General features: G+C 33.7%; 1 pseudogene; it reads right to left on the reverse strand.

Annotated features, from left to right (window-relative positions):
* Positions 1-13,255: 13,255 nt before the first annotated feature.
* Positions 13,256-16,597, reverse strand: LOC105529492 (annotated as a pseudogene).
* Between the last annotated feature and the right edge of the window lie 213 nt (positions 16,598-16,810).

A 16,810-nucleotide genomic window follows, 5' to 3' on the forward strand; every position in this document is an offset into this window, starting at 1 on the left:
AAAAAATGAAATGTGATTATTGAAAATGACAAATGGATAATCCGTTTAGAAATCTCTTTATAATAAAAGAACAAGGATCTTTGAGAGAAAACATGTCAATCATAACTCTTCTTCAGATTAAATATGCAAATATTAAGAATACACTAAATATAACATAAATTATGTTTTCCACATCAATTCAATGACTCAAATATTTATGGAAACCCAGTTACTGATTTTAAACAGGATGGGAGAAAATACTGAATCTACAGTAAAATGATTTTGATTCTTGTTTCAGGTGTGCTACTGTCATGGGCAGGATTTCTAAAATGGCCTCCTAAAGATGTTTTACTCTAATCTCTAAAACATCTGCATATGATGAGACATCACTCCTGTAATTATGTGTGTTATATGGCACAGCTGACCTTGAGATAGGGAGAATATCCATGATTATTCAGGTGGTACAATGAAATGGTATACATGAACCCTTAAGCACAGACAGCTTTCTCTGGCAGAAGCGAAGGTTAGGAAGACTCAAAGCATTAAATAATCTGATGTGCCTCTGCTGCTTGAAGATGGAGATCGCATTAGAAGGAATGTGTGCAGCTTCTAAGAGCAGATAGCCAACCCCAGCTGGTAGCCAGCAAAGAAACAAGTACCTCAATTCTACAGACAAAGGAAATGAATTCAGCCAACAAACTGAATGGACTTGAAAATACTGATTTTTTCTCCTGAGGCTTTAGAGAAGAGCCCAGACCTGTTGACATATCAATTTCAATCTTGTACGACCCAAAGAAGATAACTCAGTTGATCCCACCTGGGCTTCTGACCTACAGAGACAGTGAGAAAATAAATAGGAATAGGTACTGCTTTAAGTTTCTAATTTGTTAAAGCAGCAATAGGAAACTAATACAGCTGCTAAGAGGTGAAGTGTGTTAAGTTCTGTGCATCTTCTTTACCATTCTGCTAAGTGAAATAGCTGGACTATATTAGTATCAGCTAATCTGAGATTCCATAAAACACTGTTTTAGAAGATGTTAATTTGACGGCTCAGACCTAAAAATTTGTAGGTTTCAAAAGGTCAACTATTTAACAAAGGCTCTTAGTATTCCTGCATTTAAATTAAAAAAGCTATTTTAAACTATAAGTATTTCAATATCTTTAGTATGCATATAAATCCTATGTATTCAATATTGAGAAATTCTCAACTAGAAAATTTTAATTTCTCTTTCTAAAATTATTTCTTATAGCTCATTAATAGAATTAATGAGTATTTCATAGAAATATGTATATGATAACCATATTTTTTGGTTTTCTGAGAAAATTAAGCCTCAGTTTCAAATAGTCTGGCTTCTTGTCATCAAATGTTAGTTTATATATTATAATTTTTAGTTCTAAAGGCATACTGACCAATGATGACACTTTGTGGATACTCAACAGCTAACTAATTCTAACACACTCTGATCAAAGAGTGCTTTTTCTTAGATGGTGTGTATTCAAATATACACATTTGTAACCATATTGCACTGCTTGTGCAGTTGCATAAAGATGACAATACATTCTGAGAAATAAATCCTTAGACGATTTCATTATTGTCTAACATTATAGAAGGTACAAACCTAGACGGTATAGCTTACTACACACTTAGGCCATATGGTATAGTCTGTTGTTCTCAGGTTACAAACCTGTACAGCATGTTACTGTACTGAATCTTGTAGGCAACCGTAACACAATGGCAAGTATTTGTGTATCTAAACATATCTAAACCTAGAAAAGGTACAGTAAGAATATGATATAAATGGGGTATGCCTTTATAGGGCACCTGCCCTGAATAGAGATAGCAAGAAATTGCTCCAGGTGAACCAATGAATGAGTGGTGAGTGAATGTGAAGGCCTATGATATTACAGTATACTACTGTAGACTTTATAAATACCATACACTTTGTCTACACTAAATTTATTTATTAAAATTTTCTTAAAAAATAAATTAGTCTTAGTTTACTATAACTCTTTGACTTTATACAGTTTTATTTTTTTAAATTTTTGACTCTTTTATGATAACACGTAGCTGAAAACCCATTGATGCCTGAGGTTGCAATTTGTTGAATTTTTGCAATCAGACCTTGGTGACGACCTTGAGCAGTAGGATATAAATAACTTTTGCATGCTTAGCGTTCCAATGAATGGAACACCAGGCAAAAATGGGTCAACACACAAATACGTTGTACAACTGGACACAAATAATTTCTTTATTGTTTCCTTATCCTATATGCTTTCTTTCATTTAAAAAATACTAGTTTTAATATTTTTTAACTTTTTAAACTTTTGTTTTAGAAACTCAGACACCAACACATACGTTAGCCTAGGCCTACACAGAGTTATGATCACCAGTTTTACTGTCTTCCACTTTCATGCCTTGTCCCACCGGAAGGTCTTCAGGAATAATAACACACATACAACTGTCATCTCCTATGATAACAGTGCCTTCTTCTAGAATACCTCCTGATGGAGATACCTGAGGTCATTTTACAGTTAACTTTTATTCTTTATAAGTAGAAGGAGTACACTCTAAAATAACAATAAAATATGTAGTTTAGTAAATACAGAAACCACTAACATAGTCATTTATTTTTATTGTCAAGTATTATGTACTGTACATAATTGTATATGCTATCCTTTTATGTGACAGTCAGCACAGTGGATTTTTTTACACTAGCATCACCACAACCATGTGAGTAATGCATTGTGCTACAAAGTTACACCACTACCAAACAGAATACTCAACTCAGCTCTGCCACTAATCCACTCTGTGTGACTTTCACTAAGACGGTTGACCTCTTTAGGTCACTAGGGAATAGGAATTTTTCAGCTCCATTATAATCTTACGGGGCTACCATCTTATGTGTGGTCTGTCATTGACTAAATCATCAATTAAAATGAGAAAGAAATACAGTCAGGTATGAGGTACATGACTGTCTTTCTTTCTCATTTTAATTTATCTGAAACACTTCAAGAAGATAGCGTCCCCAGCAAAATCACTTCTGTCTTTGCTACTTTCTTCTGATCTTTGTAGATCTGCAGTCTTCTTGTCATCCAGATTTCAATGCATATACAGCTTTTCTTAAAGAAACTTATTTCCGACCGTCCCTCCAAAGCAAAACATCCAGACTCTTTAGCAACATATTTTAAGTATTTGAGTAATTTACTGTCTGGAGCTGCACGCCCCGGCCATAGCGAATAATAATTGACGATTAAAAACGCCTGAGCTTTATTCATTTCCACCTTACACCTCCTCCCTATCTTTGCCTTCTCCCCTGTATTAATACCTCATAAAAGATGGCGCTCTTCCTGCTTCTTCTTCACCCATTTTTCCCGCGCCCGCGAAAATTGCTACCTGACAGCGCAGGCGCCACATGACGTTCGACCATGCTACCAATACCTACCTGGCCACACCCTCTGCGATGAGATCATTTTCGCCTTGGCCCAACCCCTTCCCCTCCAAGTGTATATAAGGCACTGCATTACCGCCATTAAAAGGGACTTGATCAGAGCACTGTCTTGTCTCCATTTCTCGTATCTCTTGTTCCCCAAATTCCCACCCCCTCTTCCAGGGCCTGCAGTGACGATCCCGCGGGCTGGGATAATTTACCACTATCTTATATATTCCGCTTGTTTGCTTATTGCCTATTTCTCTTCATTATTATGTAAGTTTTGTGAGAGATGACCTCTTGTCTGCCTTGATAACTGCTTCTGAGTAATCCAGTCATAAGATCATCTTCTTTTGCAAACTTAACATTTAAACATGTAATTTTCTTGTGCTTTACAAGGTGTTTGCCATTCTAATTCAGAAACTATAAAGTCTAAATATTTAAATAAATATATATTCTTTAATTGTAGGGTTAGATGAAGATAACAAAATTTAAAAGTGTGGATTCCTTTACAGGTTTTTCAGAAACTCAGGTTCTATAGATTTTCTTCAACTACATTTATTCTGACAGTTTAATCAGGCACCTGCCAGTGCATATTACAAAACTGTACAATGATTTTTCAAAAACACTTCCTAAAAAGTTGCCATGACAACCCCCAGATAATATTTTGACACTGCCTCAGAATTTTAGTTTTCAGCTCCATAAACTCTAACATATGGGTTAAATGTTGATACTTCATCTATATTAAATAGTAAGTAATTTTTTTCTTTAAAATTAATTGTGAAATCTATTAAATTATTTCATTATCATACTTACCCTACTTTTCTGAAACAGCTTGGTGGACAGCACTAAACTTAGAATACTCAACCCAGCTCTTCCACTAACCCACTGTTTGACTTTCACCAAACCAATTCACCTCTCTGGGACTCAGTTCCTCATTCATAGAATGAGGAGATTAACTACAGGACCTTTAAGTTTCCTTCTATGTCTAAATTTCTAGAAATACAAATTAAATGGCAACATGCTTGAATTTCTATAATGAAGATATTCACCTCTCTCATCTAGCATTCCACAACTGGAAATTAGTGCTTTTCTTTCATATTTTATTCTTTTTAAAAATATTACAGATATATAATTGTTTTGCATATTTGGCAGGTGCATGTGATATTTTCATAAAAGCAAGCATTGTGTAATGATCAAATCAGGGTAATTGGGGTATTCATCACCTCAAGCATTTACCATTTATTCGTGTTACAAACATTTCAATTCCACTCTTCTGGTTATTTTGAAATACAAAATAAATTTTTATTTAATATAGTTGTCCCATTTGTGCTACTGAACACTAGATCTTATTCCATCTAGCTTTATTCTATAATTTTTTTACCTACTGGGATGTATAAAGATTGCAGGGTATCTTAGCTAATGTTTTATGACATATGTACAATAACTATAAATGAGAAAATACTTTGCAAGAATGTTGTGTTTCCAGTTTAAAATATTTGGCCTTGACTGCTTTTATACCACATAGAGATAAGGTTATATTAGTCCCTGCTGATTTCAAGATCAAAACTGATAACTTCAATCAAAACTAATTTCTCCTTCTACCATATTCCTATGGCATATTGTTACTCTACTATTGTGTTCATTAGATTTATGTGTATATATGTCTGACTCCTATACTAGTTTAGAAACCTTGGAGGATAAGAATTGTCTCTTGTTCATCTTTGGAGAACACTTAACTCCTACAATGGTCCACTAGAGCTAGTAAAGTCTCAATAAATCTATTGAAATAAATTGAATCAAACTGTATTAATTGAGGCCATACATTTTTAAAAACAGGAGCTTTTTTTTTTTTTTTACTTGCATTGAGGCTCTTATTGATTAAACCATCATCAAAAACAACAATGAGTAAAAGTGTTCACTTTTCAAATCATGTTCAGATGCAACAAAATTCCCTTCATTTTTATTTTCTCTAACCTTATATCTTATAACCTTAAGCTATGCTTATTTTTTAAAGATTTGTAACATTCATTTGATGTGTTTAACTACCATGATGTAGATAAATCAACTGTGTTTCTGTTTTTCTTAACATGTATGATTTGAGCTCAGTAAAGAATCATGGTAAATATTTACATATTGTCACTCCTAAAAGATATATTTGATTCATTAGATATCTGATACTTTTCTAGCATTAGTAGACGTCAGAATTGTACTTGTAGACTTCAGAATTGCATTTATCTTTTCAAATAATTAGGGTCAGAAGTAGAGTTTTTTGAAATGAGAAATCATCATGTAGGTATAATATTTTGAGAGTAGAAACACAATGAAGAGAGCCAGCTTGAATTTTTATTTTGGTTTAAGCTGATATTTTTTTGAATGCTTGTTATGTATGGCACAATCAGCACATAATATAATTTGGTCAGACTTATAATTGTCATAGTCTTCCTTTTTGCTTTATCAAGTTTATCAGTTTTGGTCTGTAAAGAAAGTTGTGTACTTAATTAGAAATTTGCCATATTCGTAGAAAACACTTTAAGTAATCTGTCAGGATGAGCATATGTGGGTATTGGAATCACTGTGCAATGTGGCAACTTAATTTATAAGATTATATTTTCAGATTTATACATGAATATATCCATTAATATACCCTAAGGAAACTCATTTATGTCATAGATGAATTAGAGATCCAGAAATCTAACCTAGAATTAAAAGATTGGCAAATAATAGTATAAACAGTACAAAATACACAGGTTAAGTATTTGGTCTTCATATGCTTAAAAAAGGTAATTGTCATTTTTTACTTTGTGAGATACATTCAAATACAGTAGATTAGACTTAGTTGTGAAATTATCATAAAATGACTGATCATTTCACATGAAATGGTACTATAAAGTGAGACATTATTTATATAGACAAGAATACAGGACCATTGAGGCAAAAAAAAGTTAACTATCACTGATTTTTAAAATGTCACTTCTAGCTATTTAGCACAAAAAGTGAACGCTGTTAAATAGGGTGCCCAAGTTATGATCAAAAAGCGATTTGTTTAGTAATATTAACATCTTGCATCATCAAGTCTTACATTGAATTTCAAAGCACATTCACATATATTATCTCATTATCATTTGCTCTTCACTAGGTTGTTGGGTAGGATTAACACTTCCACTTTACACAAAAAGAAAAAGCTCACAAAGGTTGAGTTACTCATCTAAGATTTCATAACTAATGTGAGAAATCTAATGAAGCAATATATAAATCTTTTTAAAAAGTATAAATTTCATTATATAAGCTTGACTAATTTATTACAGATGAACAAATGAACTAACTGCCACTAAGGATGATAACAAAGAGATTAAGGTAAAACTGTAAAATAAGTTTGTCTCATTTTGTTTGTTCTTATATAGCAGAGAATTACATACTAGAGAACTGGAACCGTAGATTTTGCACCCGCGTGACTAAAGAAGCCACCAAAAAGAGAGGTATACACACACACACACACACACACACACACACACACACACACAACTTTCTGACCTATTTTGTTCTGAAAATAAAAAACATACTGAATAAAATATGCTTTTTAAAAACATTATAAATTCACCCATTAGCTGGTAGGAAAGTGAGAATATTAAAATTCAAAAACTTAATTAAAAGCAGAAAAATATTGGTCTGCTCTTAAGATACTTTCCATACCAGATAACCTTGTGCTTCAGTTTTCACCTACTCACAGGTAAAGTGGTACAGGACAAAAATCCCAAAGACTATCCACAATTCGGAGTCTAATAGAATAAGCCCTCCCTCACCAAATAAAGTTGGAGCTCCCAAGTGTTTTACCCTTAGTATTAAGTGTAAACAAGGAATAGACATATACATTCAGGGGATTAGAAAGAGAACTTGCTGATTTTGAAGAATCATGCTAAGTAGAAGAAAAAAAACTACATTTCCCTTGATAATTTATAGCAATAACGTTGCCCTCATATGGCTTTGCAGCCTACATTTTGTACTACCAGAGTGGTCCAAAGAACATCATGTTTAGAGTTTAATTAAAATTGTTCCTAATTGGTAATGCTCCAATATGCCTAGAAGAATCAATCCCAAAACAGTTTTTGGAAGGATAAGAGGTTAAAAGAGATGGATATTAGTATACAAATATCAGAATTTTAGAAGGAGAAGAAAGGGAGAATGAAGCAAAGGCAATATGTAAAGAGACAATTACTGATATTTTCCCCAAACTGATAAAAGACAATATTCTACAGATTCAGATATTCTAATGAGTCCCAAGCATGGTAATTAAAGAAAATATACAATGCATCTGCAGAATTCAGTCTATAAAAAATGTAAATTATATGAAAAAGCAAAGCATGTAGATGAAGAGACTCATAAGAGACTTATGAGTATATTAACCAATTATAAAGAATGTTATTTGATGCTGATTCAAACAAACAGTATAATATGGTTTGAATATTTGTCCCTTCCAAATCTTATGTTGAAATGTGACCTCTAGTATTGGAGCTGGGGCTTGGTGGGAGGTATTGCATCATGGAGGCTGATCCCTTATGAATGGCTTAGCATTATCCTCTTGGTGATGAGTGAGTTCTTCCTCAATGAGTTCATATGAGAACTGGTTATTTAAAAAAATGTTTCACCTTCTCCCATCTCTCTCATGCCTGCTTTTGCCATGTGATACCACCTGCTCTTCCTTTGCCTTCCACCATGATTGTAAGTTTCCTGAAGCCCTCACCAGAAGCAGATGCTGGAGCCATGCTTGAACAGCCTGCAGAACAGTGAGCCAATTAAAATTCTTTTCTTTATATATTATCCAGACTCAGGTATTTCTTTATAGCAATGCAAGAATGGGCTAACACATAGTGTAAGAGAGAAAAATGCACATTTCAAAGACTATCTGAATAACTCTATGATTGTATATTTAATCATATTAAGAAGTTATTAAAATTTGGGGGTATGAAAACACTAACATGGTTATGTTTTTATAAAAGAGTTTTTATCTCTTAGAGATACTTCTTAATTTTTGCTTGGAAAAAGCAATACCTGGAATTTGCTTCAAAATAATCTGAGGATTCAGAAGTAGAGATGGCCATAATTATAGATAAAACAAGACTAACTGTGAGTAGATACATATTGTAATGGGATGAGGTGTATGCATGGGAATTAATTAAACTGTGATTTCTACTTTATCAAAATATAAATAAAATTGTTAAAAGAAATATAAAACTAGACAGCAGAGTGAAACTTCAGAACACTCACCTTCCTAAAAAAAAAAAAAAGATCATTTAAAAGCAGTCAAAAAAAGACAGATTATTTAAAAAAAGACAGCTAACTTCTCAACAGTAAATATAAAAGCCAGAAGATTTTAGAATAATGTTTTCAATGTGTTGTGAGGAAATAACTAAGCTAAATTTGCATGTTCAATGAAACTCTCTCAAAAACAAGGGGAAATAAAGATAGATGTAGGCACAAAATAAATAGTTTGCAAACAAAAGATTCTATAGTAAATTTTAAGGAATGCAGTTTTAGACAAAAGAGAAATAATCCCAAATAAATATTATAAGTATGAGGGTAAATCTACATGAAATTGAAAATAAAACTGACTGAAACTAAAATAATGATATTTTTCATGACTTTTCTAAGGGGATCAGCAAATGAGTTATAATTAAAATACATAAAATCAAATGCATATGTTAGGCATTATCATAAGTAAGGACTTTTAAGGATCTTGTTACTGATCAGGAGGATAAAGAAATATCATTTTTTACATTAATAAGTTAAGTATACATTTAAAAAATTCTAGGGTAACCACTAAAGAATAGAAGAAGAAAATAGAATGTAAGCTAGTAAGAAAAAAATAGTGAAAATTATTAAATCTAAAAAGAGAGAAAATGAACACTAAAAGGAAGACAAAATATAAAAGTTTATGGTAGATATATACTCATATATGTAAATAACGTGCAGTTATGTACTACATAACATTTTAGTCAATGAAGAAATACATATACCGCAATGTTCCTATAAAATTATAATACTGTGCTTTTACTGTATTTCTATGTTTAGATATGTGTAGATGCACAAATACTTACCACTGTGTGACAACTGCCTGCAGTATCCAGTTTAGTAACATGCTATACAAGTTTCTATGCCATATAGCCTATGTGTATAGCAAGCTATAACATCTAGATTTGTGTAAGTACGCTCTTTTATATTCATACAATAAAATTGCCTAAAGATGCACTTCTCAGAAAGTATTCTTATTATGAAGTGACATGCTATAAATGTAAAAGGTGTAACTACTTAAAAGAAAATATTCAATTTATATGGGACTCTTTTAGAGAACCACGTACAAGGGTTTCTATATGAGAACAAAAGCATACAGAAATCTTAAAAGGAAATGGATGAGAAAAGAGTTACACAAGGAAAATATTAATCTAAAAAAAATGCAGCTATGTTAATATTAGCCAGACTACACACTAATGAAAATATATTAGCAGAAATAAAAGAGCATCAAATTATTAAAATGTAAAATGTAATTTACAGAAAAAATATAATTCTAAACTTGCATGACTTACTGCATAACATAAAACATACGAAGCAAAAATAGACAAAATTTCAGGATAAATCAAAACATCCACTATCATAATGGGAGGTGATAATAATGTTTCTTTAAGCAAGGTATCAGCGAACTATGCCACACAGACCAAAACTTTGTCTGTTGTCTCTTATTGTAAATAAAGATTTACTGCAAATCAAGCATATCCATTTATTTAAGTATTATCTATGACTTCTTTCATGTTATGATGACATAGATAAGTAGTCATAAAAGAGACCATAGGTCTAAAACGTTTATAATCCGATCCTGTTGAGAGAAAAAAATGCCAACCCTGATTTAAAGTTAGATGTTATCCAGTAGGATGAAAACAAATCAGTAAGAATATGTAAAAGATTTTAAAAACAATAATGAGACATTTAATAAATATATAGAGAGGTTTCCACCCAATAGATTCAAGATACATATTATTTTCACAAAAGCTGATTCCAACATAAAGTATATATGGGGCTATAAAGTAAGTATCAAACAATGGGTACTCATGGACTTCAAGATGGTAATCATTAACACTGGAAACTTCTAATGTAATCACCCAACAGATACTTCCTGCCATTTCATCAAAAAAATATTCACTGATACTGTAGCATTGCAATAGAGAAAAACTTAAATTGACATGAGGCTGGCCCAAGCTGGAGAACCGGAGTTATCACTCAAATTAATCTTCCTGAAGGTTTGTAGGTTAAAGTTTTATGGACAATTTGGGGAACAGGCGCTAGCAAATGGATGGTACTGATTGGTTGGGAATGAAATGTTAGGGGTGTGAAAAATGTTTCTTGTGTGCTGCGTCTGCCTCTGGGTGGGACCACCAGATCAGTTGAGAAATGAGTCATGAGTCTGGGTGGAATCAGTCTGAAATATATCCTCAAAAAAACAATCTTAGGTTCTACAATAGTGATGTTATCTATAGGAACAATTGTGGAAGTCACAAATCTTGTGACCTCTGGCCACACGACTCCTAAAGAGTAAGGAATTATAAAAACTACACCTGTACCTCAGCAGAGTTCAGGTTTCTCCCATAATCCTATGTGGTAGCCTTTCATTAATCTTACAAAAATGATTTTCAGTCCCTGGGCAAGAAGGGGGTTAGTTTTAAGGAAGAACTAATATCATCTTTACTTTCATGGTTAAACTATAAACTAACTTCTTTCCACAATTAGGTTAGCCTATGCCCAGGAATGAGCAAGGACAGTTGGGAAGTCAGAAGCAAGATGGAACAAGCTGCGTCAGATTTCCCTTACTGCTATAATTTTAAAAACACAGTCTCAGAAGAACAGTAAGGGAGGGACATAAGGGTTGAAAAACTAACTGTTGTGTACTATGCTCAGTATCTGGGTGATGGAATAAATCATACTCCAAATTTCAACATCATATAATATGCCCAGATAAGAAACCTGCAGAGGTATCCCCTAAATCTAAAATAATATTTGAAATTATAAAAAGGAGAAATTTCAAAGAACTCAGTGACAAAAATGTTTTTTCTGACAATGACACAATTACTGAGAAATAAACAACAAAGAATAATTCAGAAAAAAATTGTTAACACTTTTATGTAACTCATGAGTTGAAGAAGTAATCTAAAATAATTTTAAATAAAATAAAAATATCAACTGTCAAAACTAATTGGGTGAAATTAAAACAGTATTTGGAATAAAATGTATAGATTTGATGTATAATCCAAAATAAAATATTATAGACTTATGCTAAGAATCCAATGAAAACCATTAAAGTCAAGTCAAAAAAAATGAAATCTAAAGAAATAGAGGAAACAAAAAAACAGATAGCAGAACTTAATAAATTAGAAGATTAAAAAATGGAGTAGATAGGACCAAATAGTCACAAGTTTATTTAAAAAACAAACTAATAAAATCGACAAATCACTGATCAACAAGAAAGGACAGACAGCAAAAATAAACAATATTATGAAAGGAAAAGGCTACAAGTTTGCAGATACAGAGATTAAAAATATTAGAGTAAATTATGAACAATTTTAAGTTTTAAAGTATTATATATAATGCATCAGTTTGTAGAAAATTATATCATACCAAAACAGACTCAAAAAGAAATAGTAAGGTAATAACAACAACAACAAAACGATGAAGTAGGAAGTTACACAAAATTTCTCTTCCATATAATTAATGAGAACACTAGCAAAAATTGACAAAATTAACTTTTTTAAAACTCTGAAAATTATTCAATGACTTGCAGCTATCTGGGGAACATTTATTTCCATCAACTCTTCTAGGGCCTTGAAAATCAACAACCTGCCATTATGATAAAAAACAGCAGCCTGACAGCTAACAGAGGAGACAGACAGGGAGTGAAGCACTTTTAAAAACACATTCCAAGGGATATATTATTATTTGATCCATCTGATAGTTTCCTGGAAGATTCTCTCTACTCAAAAAGGCTCTTATATTTTACATGATTCAGAGCTCACCCATTACAAGCACTTTTTCCCTGACATCTTTCTCAGGAACAATCAGAGGCAATTGTTAAACATCATGGTTGCCTAAGGCTGTAGGTAAGAGTTGGGGAAAACAATAATCTAATCAAAAAGCTTTAAAAAGGCAGATAGCACATTAAATGCTTATAATGAGTTTGTTTTGTTTTTGGGTTTTGTTTTGTTTTGTTTTTTGTTTGTTCGGTTGGTTGTTTGTTTGTTTTGTGGGACATGGTTTCACTCTCATCATCCAGGCTAGAATGTAATGCTATGATCTTGGCTCAATAAAATCTCTGCCTCCTGGACTCAGGCTAAGTCAGACATGTAAACATCCTTGCTGAGAACACATAAACAGTGACACTTTACGAAGACTGGAAGACTAATTGATTCTGGGAATTTAATGTATCTCTGCTCAATCATTAAATGACTGTTAAGCTAACTAAATAAGACTTCAGTGACCACACATGACAAAGAATACAGGCCTTACAAAATTAGCTTTAAAGAGTAACTAAATAAAAACTAATAACAAAAATGAACAAAAAACTGTAAAAGCAAAACCTGGGGAAAGTGGCAATCTGATTTCCATAATTGCCATATTTTTGTTTAACTATGAAAATGCTTTGATAGAAGTGAACATGTAGCAAGAAGAACAGCAAGTGCATGCACAGTAAGACATGGCTATCAGAACACATTGTGAGTGAACAAATAATTCATACTGCTTTTGCCCTTCACCCAGCAACAGAAGGCTCTAGTTACTAGGTGCAACTAGAAGTGAACCTCCTCCCTAGTTCACTTCTCAAATTCTCCCTCCTCCTCAGCCATGGCATCCTGGTACTGTTGGTACTCAGACACCAGGTTGTTCATGTTGCTCTCAGCCTCAATGAACTCTATTTCATCCATGCTCTCATTCACAAGTGGGTTCAGGAAGGCCTTGCACCTAAAAATGGCTGTGAACTGCTCTGAAATGCACCTGAACAACTCCTGGATAGTAATGTTATTGCCAGTGAAGGTGATGGGCATTTTTAACCTTGGTGGTAAGATGTCACAGATGGCTATTTTCACACTGTGGGGGATCCAATCAGCAAAGTAGCTGCTGTGCTTGTTTTGGATGTTAAGCATTTGCTCATCTGCTTCCTTCAAGGCCATGCAGCCCCTGAAAATGACAGCCACCACTAGGTAGCAGCCATGGTGAAGGTTGCAGGCAGCCATCATATTCTTGGTGTCAAATAACTGCTGGGTGAGCTCAGTCATTGTCAAGGCTCAATACTGCTGGCTACCCCAGCTGGTCAGTGAGGCAAAGCCAGGCAAGAAGAAGTGCAGGTGGGAAAATGGGACTACATTCATGAACAGTTTCTGCAGTCAGCATTTAGCTGGCCAGGGAAGTGCAGGCAGGTGGTGACTCTAGTCATAGCAGCAGAAACCAGGTGGTTCAGATCACTGTAGGGGGGTGTGGGCAGCTTTGGGATTTTGAAGCAGATGTTGTGGGGAACTTCATCATAAAGGCATAAAGTCTCATATGTGTTTTCTATGAACTGGTGGACTGACAGGGTGGCACTATAGGGTTCCACAACCATGTCTAACACTTTGGACAAAGGCAGTACACTGAATGTGTTTATGATCTTATATGGGTACTCCTCCTGGATCTTGCTGATGAGAAGGGTACTCAACTCAGACCTAGTTCCTCAACTTAGGGAGTGGGTCAGCTGAAAACCCTGCAGGCAGTCACAGCTCTTAGCCTCCTTCATCACAATGTCCATCATCAACTCCACCAGCTATTTAAAATGTCCAGTTTTCAAACAAAAATCATGAGACATGCACAGAAATAATGTGGCATGGCACATACACAGAGAAATTTAAAGTCAATAGAAACTGTCTCCACACAAGTCCATAGGTCAGACTAACTAGAAAAGACTTAATTGAACTACTTTAAAAATATTCAAGAAGAAAAAAGGAAAGTCTAAAAGCTAAAGGAATGTTTGCGAACAATATCTTACCAAATAGAGAAAGTCAATAATGAGAAATTACATACAAAAATATATTCAAATAGAAATTCTGGAGCTTATACCTATAATAACTTAAAAATTACTAGAGAGAATCAACAACATATTTAAGAAACTAGAAGAAATAATAATAACCAGTGAATCTGAAGATAGATCAATTCATATTATGCACTCTGAGGAATAAAAAGAAAAAGCAATGAAGAAAAATGAACTCATCACAGACCTATGGTGCATATTCAAAATGCTAGAGAAAAAATACAGTCAATAAACAATCATATATCCAGAAAACTATCTTTGAGGAAAAAAAAAAAAAAAAAAGAACTGATGACATTTTCCAAATAAACAAAGACTGAGAGAAGCCTTCACTAGAAAACCTACTCTTCAAAAAATACTAAAGGGATTTCCTTAGATTTAAATGAAAGAACAGTAGGCAGTAATTAAAACCAACATAAAGAAATAAAAGGTTCCAGTAAGAGCAACTCTGCGGATAAATATTGAAGACAGTTTAAATGTATTTTTTATTTGTAATATTTTTCTACTCCTAATTTCAAAGACAACTGCATAAGGTACTAATTATGAATTTGTTCTGTGGTACAATGTATAAGAGGGTAATTTTTATGTTAATAGCAGTACAAAGGAGGGAAAGATAATGATATTTTCTATGATCTGAATGTTTGTGTACCCCCAAAATTCATATCTTAAAATTGTCACCCCCAAGGTGATGGTATTAGGAGGGGTTAGAAGGAAAAGCCTTTAGAAGGTAGTTAGATAATGACGGCAGAGTATTCATGAATGGGAACAGTATCTGTATAAAGAAGGCCCAAGAGAGCTGTCTTACCTCTTCCACCATGTGAGGAGATTGTGAAAAGACACACACCTATGAATGTGAAAATCGGCCCTCAACAGACACTGTATTTGCTGGCACCTTGATATTGAATTTTTGAGCTTCTACAATTGTGATTAATAAATTTCTGTTGTTTATAACCCACCCAGTTTATGGTACTACGTTACAGCAGCCTGAATGGACTAAACAGACAATTGGTATTGAAAGTAGGGTGCTAGTATAACAAACACCTAAAAATGTGGAAATGGCTGTGGTATTGGATAAGGGGTAGAAGCTAGAAGAGTATGTTGTACATGCTAAAACAAAAAATCCTACATTGCTGTGAATAGATCATTAAGGGATGTTCTAGTAAGAGCCTAGAAAAAAACTAGAAGAGCTAGAATGAAAATCTCAAATTTCTTAGAGAATATTTAAATAGTCACAAACAGTGTTCACAGAAATATGAACACTAAAGGCTATTCTGATGATGTTAATCAGAAATGATGAACATATTGCTGACAATCGGAGAAAAGTATATCTTTGTTACAAAGAAGCAAAGAACATGACTGAATTGTGTTTCTGTCCAGATGTTTTGTGGAAGGTAGAAACTTTGAGAGATGAAATTTGATATTTGACTGAGGACAGTCATAAGTAAAATGTTGAGGGTGTGGCTTTTCTTGATTGCCACTAGAAAATTTAAGAAGAGAAAAATAACTTAAAGATGAATTTATTAATCAAAAGGGAAGCAGAATGTATATAATTGAAAAATTATCAATCTGTTTATATGGTAAAAAAAATGAGAAAGCAGGTTAAGGGAAAAAACACTAAAGGTTTGGTCAAATGATCATTTGATAAGATCAGTCACCCATCTAAACAGAATCTAAGCTCTCTTTTCAGAGACAAAGGAAGAATAACCCAAAAGACAATTTGGAAATTGTCAGGGCTGCCACTCCCATCACAGGCTCACAGTGCATAAGTCCTAAAAAGTATGGGGCCACTATAAAGAATTTCCTTTAGGGCAATGCCCAGAGGAGCTGTGGGAGTGGGAATGTTCTCATAGCCCCAGACTAATAGAGCCATTATCATGTGATCTCAGCCTCAGAGAATAGCAAGCATGTGTGTCAGGTACAGACGTGTGCCATGAAGATGGGGGTCACTGCAAAGAACTGCTAAGAGAATAGGACCTAGACACAAAGTTGCCTTGGAGGCAAGATTGTCCAAAGCAGTAGGCCCAAGGCCACTGTCCCAGTGTGTCTGGAAGGCAGGACTCACACTAGTTGATTTGGAAGATGAAACCAGAGTCCCCATAGTCCAAGAGGGTATAACATCAAGTCAAAGAAGTTGGTTCTCAAGACTTAAGATTTAATGTTGTCTGACTTTCGGTTTCAGGCTTACTTGAGACCTGTTATCTCCTTCTTTTTTCTCATTTCTCCCTTGTGGAATGGGAATGTATATCCTATGCCTGTCTCACCATTATATTTTTGAAGCACATAACTTTTTTTTTTCCATTTCAGAAAAGTT

Source organism: Mandrillus leucophaeus, unplaced genomic scaffold, assembly GCF_000951045.1.
Source record: "Mandrillus leucophaeus isolate KB7577 unplaced genomic scaffold, Mleu.le_1.0 Scaffold769, whole genome shotgun sequence".
In the NCBI taxonomy this organism is placed as follows: domain Eukaryota; kingdom Metazoa; phylum Chordata; class Mammalia; order Primates; family Cercopithecidae; genus Mandrillus; species Mandrillus leucophaeus.